The following is a 9971-nucleotide window of genomic DNA, read 5'->3' on the forward strand; positions in this document are numbered from 1 at the left end:
ACAAAAAAACTTCAGACGTCGTGAATATTTATTCCCTAGCACATATTAACACACATGGTTCAAGTAACTTAATCTACTTAATTAAAACCAAGCTATTCATCAAACATGGTATAGGCATTGTCAAAATGAAATGGGACTGTTTCCTGTTCTTTGATGATATGGATGATTAATCCATGTCTTGCTGACATATCGAGCCTGATTCGTCTTGATGATATATCGATGGCACTTATTATTATAGAACCTAACAAGCAATGAAGACGAAAATATTGAAAATCCGATGATTCACATGCATTTCAATTACTTGTTTATTAAGCTAGACCCCTTCACTTCATACATAAATCCTAATAAGTCATCAATCTAACTCTATCGCGTAGAAGTTTTCATCATTTCCATTCGAAAACTGAAATAGTCATTCTGATATTATTTCATTGATATTATTGAAGCTTCAAATAAGACTATTATATCACAATGATTCGATTCTGACTTGAACGTAATGATATATTACACGTGTGATTCTACTACAAAAGTATCTAGAAAATATTTATATCACACACATGGACTTGACACGAATTTCAAACACACGGCCCAGAAAATAAATAATACAAATGTTTATATAAATTATTGTGCATGTTTATATTATGTCAGAATCCCAAAAGAACGTCTTAGGCATACGTTTGTGTAATATTGAGTATATCTATAATAATACATGTATAAAGATGACCATGGGTTGAGCATTCGTGCTCAAGTCACTGTGCTAAAATAACCACAACCATTTTCTTCTCATATCATTTAAACATAGAGATCAATAAAAAGGAGCAAAACTGTGATGATATCAGTTATCTCTTATATTTTTATGGGCTATTCAAATCGCCTTGCGTCCGTTGTCCGTTGTCCGTGGTCCGTCCGTCCGTAAACAATTCTTGTTATCGCTATTTCTGAGAAAGTACTAAAGGAATCTTTCTCAAATTTCATATGCAGGTTCCCGTTGGTCTGTAGTTATGCATATTGCATTTTGGGACCAATCGGAAAACATCATGGCCGACAGGCAGCCATCTTGGATTTTAACAATTGAAGTTTGTTATCGCTATTTCTCAGAAAGTACTGGAGGGCTGTTTTTGAAATTTCATATGTAGGTCCCCCATGGTCAGTAGTTATGCATATGACATTTTGGGACCAATCGGAAAACAACATGGCCAACAGGCAGCCATCTTGGATTTTGACAATTGAAGTTTGTTATCGCTATTTCTCAGAAAGTACTGAAGGGATCTTTCAGAAATTTCACATGATGTTCCCCTTGGTCTAGTTATTCATATTATATTTTGGGACCCGTCGGGAAACAACATGGCCGACAGGCAGCCATCTTGTATTTTGACAATTGAAGATTGTTGTCGTTATTTCTCAGAAAGTACTGAAGGGATCTTTCTCAAATTTCATATGTAGGTAGGTTCCCTTGGTCCGTCGTATTGCATTTTGGGACCAATTTGAAAACAACATGGCCGTCAGACAGCCATTATCGCTTAATCTGAAATTTTATATATAAGTTCCCCTTGTTTGAAAAGTACAGGAGGGATATTTCTCAATTTACATAGATTAGTAAGAGGAAGGGGAAAATAGAGAGAAGATCAATCTGACATGGAACCTATAAAGATCATTCATGGGCGCCAAGATCTATTGCATTATGTATTTGAAATCGGACGAATCTGGTACACCAAACACCTTCATTAATATCTGCATCTTTTTGGTAATGAATTTATCTGAATTTAGTTTTTTTAACGTCAAAGACATCAATTTATCGTTTTTCTTATTTTTAGGGTTTTTTTCTCTGCTTTCTTCGTTACTGGTCTCCTGATGGTCCCCTGTCCTTTTTTCGCTTTCTCCGGATGGTAATTCCAACATCATTTTTTGAGACTGAAGTTAAATAAAATCAATATGAAGTACACGTCTGGGCTGTCGTACATGTATTTCCCATACAAAATGAAACGAAAAAAGGTATGCACACAAACATTGCAATTACAGAATCATCTATTTGTACACTTAAACAAATCAAACAAAATAAAACAAACAACCATGGAAATGATGAAAATAAAAAATAATAAAAACTGAATCAGTAATGTTCTGAGATGGCGCCCGAAATTTGTACGTGTCAACGTAAGTGTAGGTGTCTGCGTAACTTACCTCGGTACTAGAAATGTCTATTAACCCCTTAACTCCCAGGATTTTTTAATGGAACTAAAAAAAATCCGACATTTTGGTTCATCATGATTTTTCACCCTTTTGCGTCAACATTTTTGGTAAACAACCCAGATATATTTAGAAACTTGAGAATATAAACTTTTCAAATCAAATAACAAAATTGGTTTTTTTCCCATATTGACATTACCATGGTTACCAAAATTTATGATTTTATGAAAAAAAATACTTATTTCATATGTTTATACATTTTAAGCTGATGAGAGTGAATTAAGTGCTGATATATAAAATTAATGATATATCAGACTCTTGAGGAATGAGGATAAACACAAATAATTGTAGTATTTTCTATTTTTTGCAGTTGTTGTCATGGTTACTGACTGAAAATAAAAGCAGTGATTTTTGTAAAAGTTTTTTTTCCCGTTTTCTTTGTCTAGCCTTCATTGTAAGAAATTTGGTTTTGTATTACATGTATAAGTGTTTAGTCAGCAGTCTATATATATACTGAAACTTGTAAAGAGGACCTATCCAGATTTTATGACAAAACTTTTATTTTTTTAATTTAAAACGTTACCATGGCAACCAGAAGTGAAAATACGTAAAAATGCAATATTTTACTTAGAAAAACATCCACATGTGATCCCGTCTGATTAAAAATGTTAAATGTAAAACTGTTTGTAGTTAAGACTGCTGTACAAAATGTATTAGGATTATAAATGTTAATCATAAATCATACTTTATAATTAGGTTGTTATTTTCATGGTTTTAACGTTCATAATTAATCTTTCAAAAATTATATTTAGTTATATTTATTCCTTTCCTATTTGATATTTTTTGTCAACAGCTATCATGTGCAGCCAAATCATGATATTGAAGCTGATTTTATCAATGCGAATTTTACCATTATGTAGAAAATGTAAAATGTACATACTGTATCCATTTTTAGTTGCCATGGCTACCAATCTAGCAACTGACCATTTTGATGTTATATATCTACTTCACTTGTTGTATTTGATCTAGTTTTTCAATACCTATCATAATTAGACACTTGTTCACAGAGATAGTATTAAGGTCATAATAACTAGCATCTGGTATAACTAGTATACCAAAAAACAGATTACACTGATATAAAATTAAAATTATTGAAGGCATGCAAATCAAATGGTTATAACCATCTTTGCCCACATCATTCTGTGTGTGAACATCTTCCTGGTAGAGAAGTCCTAGACTTAATTCACAGACAAAAGACATGTAGAAATATAAAGACAAAGGAACATATGTTATTGATGAAATTTTCAGTTTGAATAATCCAGTTTGGCAGACAAACAAGTTGATTGATATAAACATTTAAACCTTGGCTACATGTTGGTTATGGATTATAAAGAATTCTGAACTTTATTTAATATGATTGGCCAGGCAAGCAATATTTGGTATAAATGATATATATATATTAATGTACCATGTTTTTGAAAATGATAATTTACTTAAGATCAGAATTGCATGATTCAGCTTGTTAGCAGCTGAAAAACAACACCAACACAAATAGTAAGTTATATAATTTTAATCAATGACAGAATAGTGGGGGAGGGTAGCTACAGGGAAAAGATGCCTAAATCTGCTGTCTCTGGTGGCAGGGGATGGCATTTATCTTCTAGTATTGGTCACATCACAAATATCCATATAAATAAAGTCCTAAAGCCGATGTACATGAAGTTTGAAGTGGGAGAAAATCAATATCATAAGCACCCAGATATATACACTAATAAAAAAAAATTATTTGCAAGGCATTACAGATTTAATCTAAAGAACACTTCAAAATTTCAAATGAAACGTAAACAGTCAATAATGAAGTATAGGAAATGAACTCACATATTTGGATAGGAAAGCAGAAAGTTATGATCAATTCAAACAAAACAACAAAATCCTCAGAATCTATAAGATAATGAACATTTTAATTGCAGTGCATTGATAATTAAGATACATCTATTAGCTTACCTTTGATGTCATATATTAGGCAGAATCATCCATAAGCCGATGCTCTCATTAAATTTTGTACACCAGGCTTGCTAATAAAATTGAGACAGCTCCAGGCCTTAGAAGTAATTGGGCAATATCTGCAATTTCAATTTCAATTTCAACACATTTTATTGTCATTTAATTCGACAAATGGATCTGACATCAGGCATAGCCTATTTAAGTCATCTCCATATAAACATATATACAGGTAACAATTTTTTAATCTCGAATATAACAGAAGTAGTATACATAATTTTATATATATTAACAGGAACATATATATGAATATATATATTAATTTACGTAGTTGATACATACAATTGCCAAATCACAAATTAACAGTAGATCAGAGTATAATTTAAATAATGAAGTATATATCACTCCAGGTAGAATTTTTTTTGGTGTGTATAAATTGAGTCAAATTATATGAATTTAGGTATTGTCTGTACACCATATTTGTTGATAGAATTTTCATACATTACTTCCTTGGGCTGCAGGTCCTATAAAATATCTGCAATACAAAATAAACTATATTCACATGTCATTGATTGCTTGTTTCACTTTAAAAAATCCTATTTCCCATGGTCCTGTTTAAAAAATATAAGAAAAAAATAACTTGAGGTTATTAATGTGGAATATTTCAAAAAGCCTTGAAATGAAAATTTAGAAAGTTAAACAAACTCGCCCATCCCATCACCAAGTCTGAGTTTCAAATACTCATACATGTAACAATGTTCTAAAATTCTAAATAAGTGCACCAATAAGTTTCTTCTTGCCCTATTGCCAGACATTAAGACATTTTGATGGTGAGATCATTATATGTCTCATAAAGGACATCTCTCTATCAAAGTGTCTTATGTTTGGTGTTAAGGTTAGAGGAAACTGAAAAATGCATGTTTATAATCCTGCTTCAGTGCCATCCTCCTCACTAATAACTTCGAAAACTTGTAATTACTTATTATTTCTGTCGTGTGTGCATCCTTAGAGGATTAATCATAATGAAGCATAAAATGATAATTACTAGCTAACCAGCATTATATCTGCCAACACAAGTATCTGTCTATGTTTGATTTATTCAAATTATTTTCTTTCAACAATGTTTCCAGCCTTTACTGGCATAGAATACTTACTGGTACATGTACATCTATCTAAATCTCTATATCTGTATAAATTTATACATGTATCAGTCTATTTCACATAAAAAAAAGTATGAAACAACATATACAGTAATGCTTGAATTCGGACCAAAGCAGGAGTGTCACATGTTGATCATCATCCATTTGTAGTAAGCACAGTAACACTATACAAACTTTATATATATGGGGTTGGGGATATGTGCCCTAACATGATTACATTTGTATGAATCCAACCTATACTAGCACACCATGATCCAAACATTGTAGAATTCACAACCAGATAACTCAAGAAAAGCTATTTGGTATATTCAGTAATTTTCACCTCTATCAACAAACATACTATGCAACATTTTTTCTTAATTATATATACCACTGTTGCAAAACTGAAATTCACTAAAAGGTCTCACTTTTTCATCTCCCATTTATTTCATTATGTAAAATGCAATAAAATCTAATTGATCCAATTTTAGTTGATACATACATATATATATAGAAATTTGGCAAACACAAGAACGTTTTACTAATTGTACCAGTATGATTACATACAAATGCATATAATATACTGATGTAAAGTAAAGTCTAAATTAAATTCAAAGAGATAAATATTGATAATTCTGAAACAAAATACAGTAATGATGAAATGTAGTGTAACATCCCCACTCCCACCCCAAAAAAAACAAACAAAAGCAAAACAAACAAAAAAAAAGAGAGAGAGAGAGAGAGAGAGAGAAACAGAACTAAATATAACAAGAACTAAATCGTTGTTTTTAAAGTGAATATTGTTTTAACTGGTATCATTTCATTTGAACCCAATTATATCTGTACAAATGTAGGCCTACACTGTATCTTATAACACAATAAATGACATTAAAACATTACATGCAGATACTCATGTATACATACAATGTATATCTATATATTTGTAAAATTTACATATCAGATATTGCTGGTACATTTTGTATTCTCGTGTTCATAGAACTTCACTTTATGTACTTACCTTACCTACATATGTAGGCCTATCTGAACACAATTGATTGTTTGTCTGTTTGTGTCCATTTACACCGTACGTCTGCAACTCTTCATAATGCCCAGTGTCACTTCACAGTTTGTTAGTTGAGTTGACAGGTCACTGCATATTGTTTTGGTGACGACTTGTATCGGTAATAAGTGAGGTCCGCGAAATCAATCGGCACCAGGCACATGTCTGTCCCACCGTTTAGAAACCAAAAGTGATCATCTAGGAAATACCCGATTACTATAAATAACTTTTGCTATCGTCGGCTTTATTTTTATTTATTTATTTTTTTATTTGTAGATATCAAAATATGTGCTATCGATTTATCTTGTGTCAAAAGTAATGTTTTCTGATGAAACCAAGACCATTTATTGCGTTATGAAAACAGCAGAACTAAAAGTTGTCGATCGTATTCGCGCAGGTGCTTGTGTTATCGACTCGCTCTTGCACGACGTCAAGCTACTGCGGTGTTTCGTTCATATAATGCGGATTTGTGGAAACTTTGCATCATTTATTTGGTACGTTATGAATGATAGAATTGTGCATTTTGATCAGTTTTTTCTTGGCTTCAATTGTATATATAATGTATTACTATTTTTTATGCAAATATCATAAAAAATTGTCGATTTGTACTGCGTACGGTATAGAACCATACATCACATGTACTTTATTGACAAAAAACCTCACATTTTGGAGGATTCCTGTAAAATAGTGGAATATACATAAAATTGAGAGTATTAACTACCACTACTATGAATTACAGGCATTATTTCTCGCTATATTTTAAGTAATGTGAGATACAATATCGAATCCGCTCTTTGACGATTACGCCGACTGAAACACGACGTCAACAATTCAAAATAGTCGAAATAAAAGTTGGCTTGTTTTTTCAACTCATAAAATGCATAAAAAAAGTTTGTCAAATGAAATTTTACAAAGAACAAATGTGGTTGGATATTTTCTCCAGTTTTATTAGGTATATTCGGTATTTCAATAGGTAAGCAAATTGAACAGACCAATAATGTCCCATTGCAACACTTATATCTTTCCTTTCTTTCCTTCTTTGCTTTTAATGTTTTCCTCTGTTGGTGTCTCCTTTACATCCGTCTCCATATGACCCTGGCTATTGGTGTATCCTTTACATCCGTGTCCATATGACCCTGGCTGTTGGTTTCAGTTATAATTGGTATCCACAATTCCAACTAAAGAACCCGATGGCCTTTCAGTTAATCAATCAGTGTGAAAGAAAAATTGCCTTTTCGGTAGCTTTGTGCATTCGTTAGAGTAAACATCTGGAAATGGTCAATGTATACTAATGAAATAGAATTCTAACTTCTCTGTTATTGATAAGTACATAGACAAATAAGCCGGTTTTCAAAGAATTTAATTCACCAGATCAAATTTCATGAGGATGTTTAGCTCTCCTGCACAAAGGGCAAACGAGTTTATGACGTGGTGACGCGTTTATCCGGACCCGTCAAGCGCCATTTTTTTTTTGCTTTAAACAACTTCTCATTAACCGTAAGACACTGAAATGTGATATTGGTCCTCTTACATACTTAGGTGAAGGACTGCCAAGTTTCTTTTCCAAAATGAATGACATTGACCACAATCAAGGTAGCAGGTAAAACAAAGCATGGATCCTGTAAGCAATATGGCGTCCTCTGATGTTGAAGTTACAACAATCTACAACATGAATGTATACAACATATACATGAATACACTTACATTAATCTCCATGGAAAGTATTCTTGGGTGAAGTAGAACAAATCTTGTATAAACTGCCCCCAAAGCAATATTGCACTTTTTTACATCCTTCTTTTGTAGGAATGAAAACAAATGGTCTGAAAACACTCTGCACTGAAAGGGGAAAGGCAACTTTAAAAAATTTTTTCCCAAAAATTTTTTTTTGGTAGGGAAAATGGAAACAAATGGGTATTGGAAAAACACTCTCAATGAAAGGGGGGCCACCCTTTTTAATAAAAGGTTGGGGTATTTGCCCCAATCATTTATTTGGGTTTCAATAAGGGAAATTAAAAATTTTTTGTACCTTGTATATTTTGCCAAACACAAGAAAAAATTTTCCAATGAAAAAAAACAGGTTCGGCCTTTGTTGTTTTCTCCCCAAAAAAAATGCTTTTTTTTAAGTCTTAGATATCAATTATTCCCAAATTTCTTTAATTCTAATACAACGGTAGAAATTAATTTTATTTTCGATTTATTCAAACACGGAAAATTTAAAAGGGCCCAAAAAAAAAAATTTACCCCCATCCTTTAACCTTGTTTTCTTTCCCAATATTGAAAAAAATTATTTCCCTAATTGCATCTTAAGATCCAAAAAATCAATTTATATAATTCATTTTTTCCGTTTTTTTTTGCAAACAAGTCTTTTAATCTGTGTTAGTTTTAACGTTTTACTTGAATTTTTTAAAAAACTTACTTATGAACCATTTTATTTAAGGACCCCACAGGAACAAATAATCTTTTTTTTCGGGGGGATCCTTTTCCCAAAACCCAAGTTGTATTCGGGAGCACAAATTAAAAATGAAACCCCAAAGTTTGAAGTGTGTTAAAAAAAATTAACTACAGGTACCCCCGGAGTTGTCATCAACCCTTTTGGTGGGATAAAATCTTTAAATAATTCTAAAATTTTCAATAAATTTTTTCTGGTTCCCTCAAAGTCATAAATTAATCTGATGTAGGGTTTTTATTTTCGTGTAATAAAAACCCTTGATGTTGGCTAAAATTAATTCATTTAATCTGTAATAACACTTTAGTTGAAGTGTACACCCAAAAAGGGTTCTAGTACAAAAAAATTCTTTCGAAATTTATTTTTGATGTTGTTCTGGTTTCCGGTTGGTCCTTTTCAGGCCCGCATTTTTTAGTAGTGTAGCACTTTAATTTGCCAAAAAATTGGATTAAAGAGTTTTGAACATTGTAGCTTAAGACATATTTAATAAATATCATTATGTCGAACCCCGGATCGTCATTAAAAGATGTTGGATTTTTGATAACTCTTTTAAAAAACTTAATAAATCTATAAAAAAAATTTAACCCAAAATATTATGGGGGTTTCCCTACTTTGGAAGATTCAATTTACTGAGTTGATGGATGGTTTTTTTTGGGTTGACAACCAACACAATTTAAAAAATGCAGATTACTGTTGATGTATTTTTAGTAATTTAATTTTGAATCTTTATTCAAGTGAGGATGCATTAAATTATTGAAGTCTGGTGAAAAAAAAGGATTAGAAAAACGGAAAAAATAACATTTTATTGGGAAATTATTGCTGTTTGCCATTCCTGGCTTAATTAAACTAATTTAAAATTGGAACCTTCATTTAAAGTGTTTATTCAACTAAAAAATTCTTCCTTTTAAATTTAAGAACCCTTTGTTGATAGTTTTACCATTTATCTTTAAAAAATGAGAAAAAAAAAAAAAAAAAAAAAAAAAATCGATTATTGTTTTTTAAAAAAGATTTCGGCTTAATGTTTTAAAACAAAAAGGAGGCCACAATTGGCCCTTTTCTTAAAAAAGGGTCAAAAGGGACTTTTTTTTTAGTATTTTTGAAAAAAAAATTTATATTCAATTTAAATTGAACCGGGTTCGGGTTT

The sequence above is a fragment of the Pecten maximus genome, chromosome 17 (assembly GCF_902652985.1).
Source record: "Pecten maximus chromosome 17, xPecMax1.1, whole genome shotgun sequence".
In the NCBI taxonomy this organism is placed as follows: domain Eukaryota; kingdom Metazoa; phylum Mollusca; class Bivalvia; order Pectinida; family Pectinidae; genus Pecten; species Pecten maximus.